This window comes from Triticum aestivum, unplaced genomic scaffold, assembly GCF_018294505.1.
Source record: "Triticum aestivum cultivar Chinese Spring unplaced genomic scaffold, IWGSC CS RefSeq v2.1 scaffold144786, whole genome shotgun sequence".
Classification (NCBI taxonomy): domain Eukaryota; kingdom Viridiplantae; phylum Streptophyta; class Magnoliopsida; order Poales; family Poaceae; genus Triticum; species Triticum aestivum.
This window is the reverse complement of record NW_025230303.1, coordinates 1-13,249: the sequence shown is the minus strand read 5'-3', so window position 1 is coordinate 13,249 and position 13,249 is coordinate 1. Positions and strand designations below refer to the sequence as shown.

Sequence of the window (13,249 nt, the reverse complement as noted above, 5' to 3'; positions counted from 1 at the left end):
GGAATCAGACTGGCCGCTGGTGTCTCACCTGGAGCTCTGCCCGACGACTCAACCATGGAGTGGATGCCGCACGGGCCAGGTCCCTAGCCGGTGCATGGATTTCTTTTCGGCCTCGAAGGGATGGGCTGATGGTGACGCCGGTGAGGCCTCCATTGACAGCCATGGCTTGCAGGAGCGTTGGATCGACCTCGACTGCGATGTATAGTCGGCTTACTCCCCCAACGTCACCTGCACCAAAGGTGGGTGCTCTCCCTCCTCTATCTTCTCAGATCTGACTGCATTTTTGAGTTAGGTTGAATTGAAAAGTCTGATTTGTTTGTTTTAGGAGCCATTTTTTTGGAGAAAGCTCTGTTCGGTCTCCATACACATCCTACTGGCAGCAAGCCGATTAGTCTCTCATATCTAGGGCTGGACGAAATGCTCGTTACTCGTGAGTTTAACGAGCGCTCGGAAGCTTGACTCAATAAGGCTCGTGCTCATTAGTTAATGAGCCGAGCTGAACAACAATTTTAGCTCGTTAATATAAACGAGCTTAACGAGCTAGATCGCGAGTATCACGAGTAGCTCATTTGGCTCGTTAATTTTCAGATCACTAATTTTTAGTTTAATTACTAGATGCAAAATACTAGTGCTCAGCCCGGCCCACCGTCACAGGCCACAGCCCACATTCAGTTCACTTTTATGGCCTCGTGGGAATCTGTTCAGTTGGCCTTTCGAAGAGACCAGAGGAGTCAAGGAGACTAGCAGCAGTAGCAGAGTAGCAGGGAGCGGCGGCTATATCTAGGTCTTCGTCTCTTTGACCCCGGTGTGGCGCCGTGGCTCTACTTCCTTCTCTACTCTGGCGGCCGCCGGTGACGACTTCAGCCCGCCTCCGCCATCTCCATCCTCGTCCCGATGGAACGGCGCGAGCGACCAGCACCTGCAGCCGCGACTCCAAGCATGGAGTCCAAGGCCCGAAAGAAGGTGGTGAGGAAGAGGACTTCAGCCTCCGATTCAGCATCACGGAAGTCTCCTTCGACGGCAGCAAAGCCTTCTCATCCTCGACAGCAAGCGCAAGGACAAAGGCGTCCAAGAGCAGAGGCGGCGACATCACTGACATGCTCTGACGCTGATGCCGATGCCGTTGGCGTTGGATCAGGACCGGTGAGATTGTTTGTCTCAAACTCTCCTTTTCATTTTCTATTAATTCCAGTTCATATTAGCATATACTTTGAATCTTTGACGCCCTAGGTCATCCAAATTGTAGTTAATTGATTATGAATCTGCTGAAATACCAACTGTAGTTAGTTGATTGTGGAAATACCAGTGTAGTTAGGTGAAATACTTTGTCACACACACACTGACACATGCACCAGATTAGTCATGTTCAAGTACCTAGCTGAATGTTTGTGGATATCTTGTGGATTATAATTTCCTTCCCTAAATTTTGTACATGTTCTAAATCACAGTATCACTTAGTACTACTTAATGCAACTTCTAATTTTGTATAAAACCGTTGGAAGTATTGATACAATTTTGCACATTGCAATTAATTATGTAGTAGTACTTACTAATTATTTTGTATGTGTTTCGGTTCATTATTTGTATTCCTAATCAATCAATTCGCATTAATAGTATTTTGTAAATGTTTGGCTTGTAAAATCTGAATCATTCTATTTCATTTTCCACAGGAAGATGATGGCGATGAAGATGAATGGGTAGAGGTTAATGAAGGGTATGAGGAGGTTGACGAGGCAGAGGCATATGATATGGATGATGATATGTCAGAGCCCTCTCTTGGATCAGGAGACAATCGAAATGACACAGAAGTTGAGGTCAATGGCAAAGAGAGAGCAAAGAAAGTTGGAAAAAGGAAAAAGGCAGCAGTGGATACTACTAAGGTGAAGGTGAAGAAAACGAGACTTAAACGTGCAGAATGTTGACAACATTTCAAGGAGGTCAAGGCTGTAAGTAAGAGGATGCCAGGGGCGGTTGTTACGAAGGCAAAATGTTTGCATTGTGCTAAATTGTTTGCTTATACTCCTGGGGGATCAACTACTAGTCTCAATAGGCATAAAGATGTTTGTTCAGTCTATCTAAACAAGAAGGGAAGGCAACTACAGCAAGGTACAATCAACTTTGATCCTGAAAAGCCAGGTGCATCTCTCATAGTAAACCATGAATACAATCATGCGGAAGTCGTTAAGATCATAGCAAAGATGATAATTGTGCATGATTATCCCTTTAGGATGGTAGAGCATACTTGGTTCAATATCCTCATGAGGTATATGAATGCGTCCTACAAGTTCATTGGTCGGAAGAAGATTAGAGCTGAATGCATGAAGGTGTATCTTTCCGAGAAAGAAATTCTTAAAAAGCAACTTAAGTCTGTTGAAAGCATTAGTTTGACATGTGATCTATGGACTTCAAACCAAACTCTCTCATACCTAGCTGTGGTCGCTCACTACATAGATGATGACTGGGTCATGCAATGTCGTGTTTTAAACTTCATAGAGCTAGATCCACCTCACTCGGGTAGTGCCATAGCTCAAGCAGTTTTTGAGTGTTGCCAAGAATGGAAAATAGAAGATAAGATCATGACAATCACTATGGATAATGCTTCCTCAAATGATAATGCTGCCAAGAGATTGATGGACAAGATCATTGCTAGGAAATCTGCTAAATTTATTCCTAAGTACTTCCATGTTCGCTGCTGTGCGCACATTGTCAATTTGATAGTGAATGATGGCATTGCTCTATTGCAAACTTTGATCAATAAGCTTAGGGATACTGTCAAGTATTTGAAAAAAATCCCCAACACGCATGTACAAATTATTGATGGTTTTCAAGTCTCTGAATATGGAAATTGGGAGAGGTTTATGCCTGGATGTTGCTACTAGATGGAATTCTGCATGCAGAATGTTAGAGGCTTGCACTGTGTATAGAGCTGCTTTCAAGGAGTATGCAGAGGTAGATGCTACCTACAAATGGCAGCCTGAAGATGAAGAGTGGGCATTATATGAGAAGATTCAACCCATCTTGAAATCATTTGCCGAGGTAACAACTGTATTATCAGAATCTACCTATCCTACTGCCAACATTTTTTATCCATATATCATAATGTTAAGATTGCTATCGTAGAGCATGCCATGGGTTCAAATGCAAACTTGAAAAAGATGGGAGAAGCAATGCTTGATAAGTTTGATAAATATTGGGATAGCAATAGTGAAGGTGAGGGAAATGAAAACAGTGGGAAAAACAAAAGGAAGGAAAAGAACAATGTCATGGTCATTGCCACCATTCTTGATCCTAGGTTTAAGATGAAACTTGTTGATTACTGTTTTAAGAAAATGTATGGTAAAGAGAAGGGCAGTAGTGAGGCCGAGGAAATCAAATCTGAATTCTTTGATCTCTATGCTACTTATGAGATGGAAAATCGCAAGAATGAGGCTGGCAACAATAATGAACAGAGTTCAATATCTAGTAGGCAAACAAGTACATCTATGTCCTCATTGTCAAGTGGGTTTCAATCCTTCCTAGAGGAGACAAATTCAGAGCCATCTAAATCTGAATTGACCAGTTACCTTGAAGACAAAACCCATCCAATTCTGGATCCAAAGTTCAGCGTAGTTGATTGGTGGAGGTTGAATGCTCATAGATATCCTATCATGGCAAAGATGGCAAAGAAGTTCTTGACCATACCAGCAACTAGTGTCTCATCAGAGTCAACATTCTCTGCAAGCGGCAGAATTCTTGATGACTATCGTAGCTCTCTCAGCCCAAACATGGTTGAGGCACTTGTGTGTGCTTCTAGCTACATTAAAGGATCAAAAGAAAACCAACTTAAGCCTACAATTGTAGTGGTAATATTACTTGTTCTCTACTGTGTATTATCTTCTTGTAACCTTAAACTCTTGCTAAAGCATATTTGCACTTACCTTTGTAGGAAGATGGCAATGATGACAATGTCGAGTTCATTCCATTTCCTGAAGATACGACGGAAAGCAACTAGTAGGCTTCCCATATTTTTATTAAGTGTGATTGTATTGTTGTAGCATTGTACTATTGTATATTTTGCTTGCATCATAACTAGTGAATTTCTCTATGTCTATGTAGGAAGATGAATTGATGAACTGATGAGCAACTTATGTGAGGAGCAGGAGCTACTTCGCATTTCCTCATCTAGCAGCTATCATTTTATTTCGGTCATTGTTATTTATGTAAGACCTTATGTTTGAACTGTCGTGCTGAAGTGGCGAAGTAGTTAATATAATATGTACTGCTAGTCTGCTAATCGAAATTGATCCAATGCTGAGCGCCTAAGCCATGTTTGGCTTTCTCTTTTGAAGTCCTGGACTTATCTTTGTCAATGGCCCTACTTATTGTTGCTGTTCACCTAGCGATTGTGTATGAAGTATGAGACATAATGGTGGTCTGACTTATGATTGTGTCACTCTGTGTTGCTGTTGGTTGCTGCATTATGTGCTGCTATTTGGAAAGAGTAAATTTGGCAAAGGGTGATGCATTACTACTTTGCTACATGTTTAAATATTGAATATATGATGGAATGCTTCTGTAATGTTTACAACTGTAACGAGCGCTCGTGAGCACTCACGAGCTTAACGAGTATTTAACGAACCGAGCCGATCAAGAGTTTGAGCTCGTTAAAGTTAACGAGCTTAACGATCGCGAGCTTAACGATCACGAGCTTAACGAGTCGAGTAGCTCGTTCGTCCAGCCCTACTCATATCCACAATCCTCTCAACCCACGCACTGCCGACAAGCATATATATGTCGAGATATGATAGATCGTGCTAATATCTCTGACCCGGTTGACTCTAATTGGAAGCACTAACAATTTCCTAAAAAAATTCAGACCTTGGAGTATTGTTTGTCCAGCTTCTATAATATTTTGCTTTGTATCGATTCCTATGGATTTTTGTGCATGACCCGCTATGCTTTCTTACTAATCAATCCATCAGCCTTTTCAGACTTGGATAGTCATGTTGAGGAGCTTGCTTTCATGTATTTTGCCAAAGCAACACACATGAAAATTTAATCGTACTAACTTATGGAATTATTTTCTAGGATGAGGAGGTGTAGTGTGAACAACTCTACCTACCGATCAACAATAAATGATCTGTCCAGTGAAAGGTTTCTTTTCATAAGCATGTTCTAGGCATTTTTGTTTTCGAATCTTGAACTGATAGCAAAATGTTTCAGATAATGTCCTCTTGATTTCTGATATTGAATAGTTAAAGATGAATCCAGCCACATTTCTCTACTATGCTTATTGATACAAGCTTTGATTTTTTGGACCACAACTGTTTTACCTCCGACAATGCCATCCGGCATCAGCTCCCTATATTTTGCTATATATAATTTTTTAAAAGTTTATACTCTATTGTAGTTTTTTTATCGGGAACTAATTGGGGCTTTCTCTATAAGTAGCGCTTTTTATACAGCTCTGACCTCTACTCTTTTTCTTGGTGTAAATTACCATCTTTCTCATACGATGTTACACATTATATTATTTGAGCATTACTTCCTTTGGATGCATTGCTCCTGTTTTTATGGCATGACATTAGAACCATGTAATAAAGGAATTCCGGTTTTAGTTGAAACCTGACTCCAATGACATAGTAGATACAAATTGCATTGGGATTTAGATCTACCCGTTTGGAGTTTAACTATTTGTCATGCCTCTTGAATATAAAAGCTAACATCATGTTCTTTGATGGAGGATGTACGAGTGTAATGTATTTCTTATGCAGATGTAAAATTAATGATCAATGAACAGAGTTGCTTCACTTGGTAATATTAAATATGAACACAGTTCCGGCTACATTTTTTCTACTGTTCGTCAATCCTGTTTTGTCCGGCACCCATCATTGTATAATTTTCATTATACACGGTCTATCTTTGCAAATGTTTGTTGAGTTCATCTATTAAAGAGATACTTAGTATTCAAGTCCGCATGAAAACTGATTTGAAACAAGTGATTTTCCATTGGTAAAACAAATATATACGGCAAGTTGTACAAGGATGTCCCCGCAGCAACGCGCAGGGAAATCATCTAGTAAAAACAAAAACGATGTCTTTCTAGCACATACACTATTCATTATAAAAGACTAAAAATTTTGTTTATTATACAGCTTACACCAAAGCGTATTTGACCATGAAAATTTACATAAATGTAGTATAGCAATGTCCATGTGTGTGTTTCTTCAGAATTTTTTGAAACTTTAAGAAATGATTTACAATATCTTCAAAAACAAGGCTCCATGGAGCTCAGGAGCAAGAAATCCACTTCCCCAAAGTTTCTACAATTTCCTACTCAGCATCCCTAGGGCATTACATGCTACACTTAATCTATTCTATTATTTCATTCAAAGGCAATAACCGCCGATTTAGACCAGTACAAACATCAGGATTATCTGTGTTATACTCTGTGCCAAAACCATAACTTGGTCTCGATAACTCATGGGTTTCAACTCTAGCCTACCCCAACATGTTTGGATCTGAAATGCTTTGTTGTTGTTGTTGTTGTTGTACACATAGACGTGTTATACACACATATAGAATTTTAGACAATAGTACTCCCGCCAATCTATATTAATTGCCGCTGGTTTAGTACAACTTTGTGCACCCTCCGATCCATATTAATTGCCAAAACGTTAGTGTAACTTCAGTACAAAGTTGTACTAAAGCTGCGATAATTAATTTGGATCGGAGGGAGTACTAAGTCAGTGGCAATTAATATGGATTGGAGGGAGTACATTAATTTGTAGTCTCCACAAAAGAAGACAAATCGATGGTTTCAAAAAAGCACAAAGTAACAATTTTAATCAGCGTATTTATTTTATTTGTGTACACCATGGATGAAAACATTTAGGGTCAGTTTGGCTGGAGGCCTGGTCAGTTTGCCTGAGAAAATAAGGTGCCTGGGAAGAGCCTGGGATGATGGAAAAAATTGCCTGGCCAGGCTAGCCTGCCGTCCATCTGTTTGGTTCCTGTACATGCCTGGCTCGTGTCAGTTTGACTATTTAAAGTATTTTCAAAGTACAGACGTACACCTACTAGGCATTAGTCATTGCCAGGCTGCTGTTTGTAGCACCCAGGCGCATGAAAAGGAACGCCTGGGCTAAAGGTTCAGGCTAATCACCTGCTAGGGACGGCCAGGCCAGGCAGGTATCTTTTCGACAAGGACATGAACCAAACAACTGTCAGGCAGATCTCAGGCATCATTCCGGCCAGGCATACTATGGTGTGGAAGCCATCCAAACACACCCTTTTTGATAAAAAATCATATGTATACACACATCTATATGTACATGTATAATTCTTTCAGAATTTTTTGAGATCTAAAGATAGGTGACCATGGATTCATTTAGTTTTTTAAGATAACGAACCACTAGTCATGAATCCTACAAATCTTTCTTCTTTTAGATGAGTGAGATCAGCCACATACTCCCTCCGTTCTAAAATAGATGACTCAACTTTGTACTAACTTTAGTATAAAGTTGGGTCATCTATTTTGGAACGGAGGGAGTATTATGCAGCACCCTTCCAAATTAATCAATAGATGGTAAATGCACAGAATTAATTACTACCTAACAAATGCATTTTAGAGATCACCCACGTTGAATTGGAATATTTGGAACATAAAATCACCAAGAGCAATGTATTATGATTTAGAATACCATCCCATAAGTTAAACATTGGCCACCAAAGTGTCAATATTTGTAATTAGATCTAACACTGGCATAAAACAAGTATGCGGCAAAGTTAAGTACTGAACGGTTGATTTGCAGGTCATATAATCATAGAGGGCTGATCACAACTATAATTTTCATGTAGACGATTAATGCACCCCTGAGTGTGTTAGCAAAGTTGGATCCACTCAAATGTAGAACATAAATCAGGCTTTGCATAGAAATAAAATAGCATAAGATGATCATCACAACTGACATCTGCTTGATTCTTAATGGATAGCACTACACAATTGTTCAGCAGCAAACTAACCACTAAAATCTACTGGATCTTATGAAATATAAGTAACAAGGTGGATGCTGTATGCACCGAGCAAAGATGGAGTAAAGAGTATAAAAAAGGTGAGTGAAGGGAAACTCACCAGAGATACCTAGACTTATGTTGCTGGATAGGTTCTCTACGCATCTCACTGGTAACCTCCCGCGCCTTTGACTAGTCATCTGTTTCAAAACAAACTCTGCCTATTAGCACTCCCCAGAAGCGGCTGGTTCTATACAGACCAGACATCATAGAAAGCAAAATCAATTCATCATTTTATCATTGGTTCGTGTTTCCAGTGCCATACTGCTCATATCGGCAGCCTATCAAGAACTAGGATGCTTATACACCTATTGAAAAATAAAACATACAGTGATGCACAAGTTAATACTCCCACCGTCGTACAAAGTTGTACTAAGGTTGAGACACTTATTTTGGGACGGAGGGAGTATGATTCTTGATCAATAAAAGAAACTAGACTACTCACCTATATGTATCAGTAAAAGCGAGTGGTCACACATCATGAGCTGATAAATTATATCATGAGTAGTGAATTAGATGAAAAATCGCATTGTATCAATGTAACAATTGCTCAAGCAGGTTTACTTAGAAACACAACATCCTAACCTAACTATATATATAACTGTAAGCATGGCAGGAAAGGTCACTAAACATAGAACTACGGAAAGAAAACAATGTTTAGTTTGAATTGCTGAATCTCAGATTGCCTTCTTTCAGTTTTCTGATTTCAACATTTTTTCTCCTTAAAAGCATTTCCAGTAGCTTGGCTTCACCTGAGCTTATTGTGCTTATCTCAGGCCTGCCACTTGTATCAACAGACATGGACAGAAACAATAATTAAGAAATTAATGCCATAGGCAAAGCCCTATTGAACTGGTCTTAATGCAAGTACCTTTGATAATGAATTTTACTATCAAAAGCCAAAAAAGATCTTCACAGTTCCTTGGAATCCCCCAAGTCAGTCCCTTTGAGTTCTATACTGAACACACAAAGTAACAATATCAGGTTGCAACACAACTGCCATAGAGATGAGCTTGGTGCATTAGTAAAATATCCAAATGCCGCCCAACCAAATAATCAATTAGCAGAGTGATCAAGCCAAAAAAGGCAAAACAGCGTGAAATTTTGCAGAACAAGCAACAAAGGTCCCATCCAAAAAGGATCTTCCAAAATAAGCCACAAAACATGACAGTTTTCAGCGAAAAATCATCACATGCAGAAATTGCAGATTGGCACTAAGAAAGAAGTGGTAGGTGGTGATTTCTTACCAGTGAGCTTGGGATTAGCACCGGTAGGCAGCTCCAGGTAGGCCGCCTTCCACCTCCTCCTGCAGTCCTGGTCGCCTCCGCCCTCCGCACGAACACAATACCCAACATCAGGCATGAACAAGCCCAATAAATAAAAACCATAAAAGGGGATCATGGTTTAGTGGATTAACCTGGAGGCGGCATGCGTGTAGGGTGTTGATGCAGGCTTCCAAGGTATCCTGTTGACCACCTCCAGGCCAGTCCAGCATCAGCACAATCTGATCGTAGATATGCCACCATTTGGCCATCCCGTACTCCTGGAAAGGGCCCGCTGGCGTGGGCGCCTCCCAACCACCGCCGCCCAAGGAGGCTGACATACGGATATTTCCTCACCTTCACACCTGCACCACCCTCCACCGAGCCATCGATGGTGGATGTGCTCACAGAACAGATGATCTGTCAGATGTGAGCTGGAGGGTGACTATCTGAGGGGCTGGGCCCACAAGACAGTGGGTCATGGATGAGCTAACAATGGCTGGTTCAAACCGGGTGTATGCACCTGAGGACCCACCTGTAAGCTTACTTCAGGCTTATTGTAGAATTCCCATGTCTTCTATCAATTCCCATGTCTTCAGATTGGTCAAAGCTGAACAAAGAATTCCTAGCATAAATTCACTCATTTTACTCCGTATTGAGTCCATATTGGAATCTCTAAGAAGACTTAAATTTAGGAACGGAGGGAGTATGAGCTATGAAGACATAAACATCACTAGCAATATGGCTCTAGTAACTAAAGCTGAAAGTCTGAAACTAATGACACAGCAAATAGGTGAAGTCGTATGGAAATCATGCATCATAAACTAAAAAATGGAACATACAGAACTACCAGTGTTAGGCTCAAATTCTCCAAAAGAGCACAAGTGTAATGAGATATATGATGAAGCTATGAAGACAAAGAACACTGGCATGCAGTGCATCTAGGAATTATGACTGGAACTGACAGGGAAAGTAGGTGAAGTTGTATGAAAAAAAAGCATCTAGTTTCTGTTTTGCTTATTTGTGCCGTGATAATTGCACTTTTCTTGTCTTGCTCAGCCTTCTCAACAATGAACTTGGCACGCTCAGGTTCCTGCACAGCAACCTGTTTGGCTTCAATGGCATGAATGAACTCTTTACCAAAACTGAGAATGGTAATGGACACATCATCCAGAGCAATATTGAAATTTCTGGCCCTCTCTGTCAGAATACTCCTGATCTCCCTGCTCACAGCCTGCCATTACATAAAAGGATATGTTGGTAACATATTCTAACAAGACAGGCTACTATCTACTATAGCATGTCAAACATGTACAAACATTAAACATGATGAAGTTGTACCTCTCTCTGTATTGGGCAACCACAGCTTTGAGTGTTTGATGAATGATCGAAGGCAACACTCTCTCATTATAGTTCTCCCCTAGGGTCCAATACATAGTTGGTAGTCTCTGGATGGGTAGCGTAAGGACACGAAGACTTATCCTCACCTGTCCAAATTATCAAACGGTATGAAATATACACAAGGGGTTGCACTGTAAATGCTACTTTTAAGAAATGCAAAACATAATACCTACACCTACAGACACACATGAACACTAGCAATTTCACATCGTCAACAATATATAACTTGTTTAGCATCAGCTAATCGTCTTAAATGGTGATGGCAACATATAATGATAAAGCAAAAATTATTACTTGTGACTGCTGTTAACAGATGAAAAGCGAACAAGTTGACACATTTATTCACAGGCAACATATAATGGTGAGTTGGTGAGCACTGCTAAAGGACAGACCCAGTGCATAGAAGCTCCCACACAAGGTGGGGTCTGGGGAGGGATTATAGGAACCTAGTCTTACCCCTGCAAAGTGCAATGCAGAGAGGCTGGTTCGAACCCAGGACCTCTTGGCACAAGTGGGGAGGACTTCACCACTGCGCCAGGCCTGCCCTCAGTTGGTGAGCACTGCTAATAGATTAAAAGCAAATGAGCTAGAAATGCTTATGCACAGAAACATCAGGTGTTAACTGTAAAATGCCTATAATTGTAACCACTGTTGATAGATTTAAAACAAATGAGCTAAAATTAAATATTCTCGGATCACGAGTCCTAAGTGTTCGTTCCTCTTAAAAGTACTCTTCTTCCATGGAGATAGCCGACGGTAGGCTGTTGCCCAAGATCTTCAGCGACTGGAGCCCTAGCAGTAGGTTGCCTGAAGCTTGTGATGGTGTGGGCAATCTCCCTGGCGGACTCAATCTTTCTGAGCGCGACGAAAGCAGTATTGTTGGCGATGGCCTGACCAATAAGATTCACTCTTTGCCTCACCCTGTTCAGATATAGAAAGATGCATGAGTGTTTGGATCAGGTGCTCTAAGCTCAACAAGTGAAATGGACAGCCAGTGTTAGGCTCAAGTGCAACCAAACTCAGCAAATGCAAGGAAATATACAAAGCTATGAAGATACAAATAGCACTAGCAATATGCCTATACCAACAACCAGTACTGGACGCGACAATGAAAATAGAAAATGGTAAGTCTGAAACTATGGTCAGTAGTATGAACATACCAACATACCATTGGAAGTCTGAAACTATATTCAGTCATATGAACGTACCACTGGAAGTCTGAAACTATGTTCAGTCATACGAACATACCATTGGAAGTCTGAAACTATGTTCAGTCATATGAACGCACCACTGAAAGCCTAAAACTAAACAAATGCAGTGAAATGTAAAAAAATACTAGAGTCAGGCTCAAGTGTTCCTGAACTCATCAATCACATAGCAATCATCGATCATCAATCACATGAAATGTAAAAAATTACTAGAGTCAGGCTCAAGTGTTCCTGAACTCAGCAAATGCAGTGACATATATGAAGATATATGAAGACATAAACAATACTAGCTATATGCCTCTACTAACTACCACTGAAAGTCTAAAACTATGGACACCGTAAATAGGTGAAGCGGCATGAAACCATGTATCATAAACTCAAAAAATGGAATGAACATGACTACCAGTGTTAGGCTCAAATGCTCCAAAACTACACAAGTGTACTGAAATATATGATGAAGCTATGAAGACATAAAGAACACTAGCAATATGCCTCTAACAAGGATTGAAATCGTCAAGAGGACAAGTAGGTAAGTCGTGTGAAAGAAAAAAAAATCTAGTTCCTGTTTTGCTTACCTGTGCCCTAATAATTGCATTTTTCTTGTCTTGCTCATCCTTCTCAACAATGAACTTCACAGGCTCAGCTTCCTGCGCAGCAACCTGTTTGCAACCAATGGCATGAATGAACTCTTCACCAAAGCTGAGACTAGTAATGGATACATCATCCAGAGCGATACTGAGATTCTTCGCCCTCTCTGTCAGAATCTTCCTGATCTCCCTGCTCACAGCCTGCCATTACATGAAGGATAAGTTAGTGCTCCAAGTAACATATTCCAAGTAAGACCAGCTATTATCTACTATAGCAAGGAAAACATGTACACACATCAAACATGGTGAAGCTGTACCTCTCTCTGTGTGATTAGCTGACCGGCATTGTACTGGGCAATCACAGCTTTGAGTGTTTCATGAATGATTTAAAGCAACACTCTCTCATTATAGTTCTCCCCCAGGGTCCTGTACATAGTTGGTAGCCTCTGGCGTGGGTCGTGTAAGAAAACAAAGACCAATTCTCACCTGCCCAAATTACCAAGCGGTATCAAATATATGCAAGAATTGCAGTGTAAATGCTACTTTTGAAATAAAAATAAGTGCATGACCACTAACCAACTCTCATAGTCAGAATGATATCATTTCTTCGGCATCAGCTAACCATCTTAAATCGTGATGGCAACATATAATGATGAAGCAAAAAAAGTACTTGTGAATGCTGTTAACAGATTCAAAGCGAATGGGTTGAAGTTTTTATTCAGCGCAATATATAATGGTG

The 13,249-nt window shown here is 40.5% G+C and overlaps 1 long non-coding RNA gene and 1 pseudogene across 1 annotated transcript; both read right to left on the bottom strand.

Moving 5' to 3' along the window:
* Nucleotides 1–8,972: 8,972 nt before the first annotated feature.
* LOC123175507 (uncharacterized) lies at nt 8,973–9,599 on the bottom strand. The gene is made up of 3 exons (XR_006487965.1): nt 9,470–9,599; nt 9,300–9,381; nt 8,973–9,010 (listed from the first exon to the last, which is right to left on the bottom strand). It is a non-coding gene; the product is annotated as an uncharacterized lncRNA (long non-coding RNA).
* Nucleotides 9,600–9,670: 71 nt separating this feature from the next.
* LOC123175508 (prohibitin-2, mitochondrial-like) lies at nt 9,671–12,996 on the bottom strand (annotated as a pseudogene).
* Between the last annotated feature and the right edge of the window lie 253 nt (nt 12,997–13,249).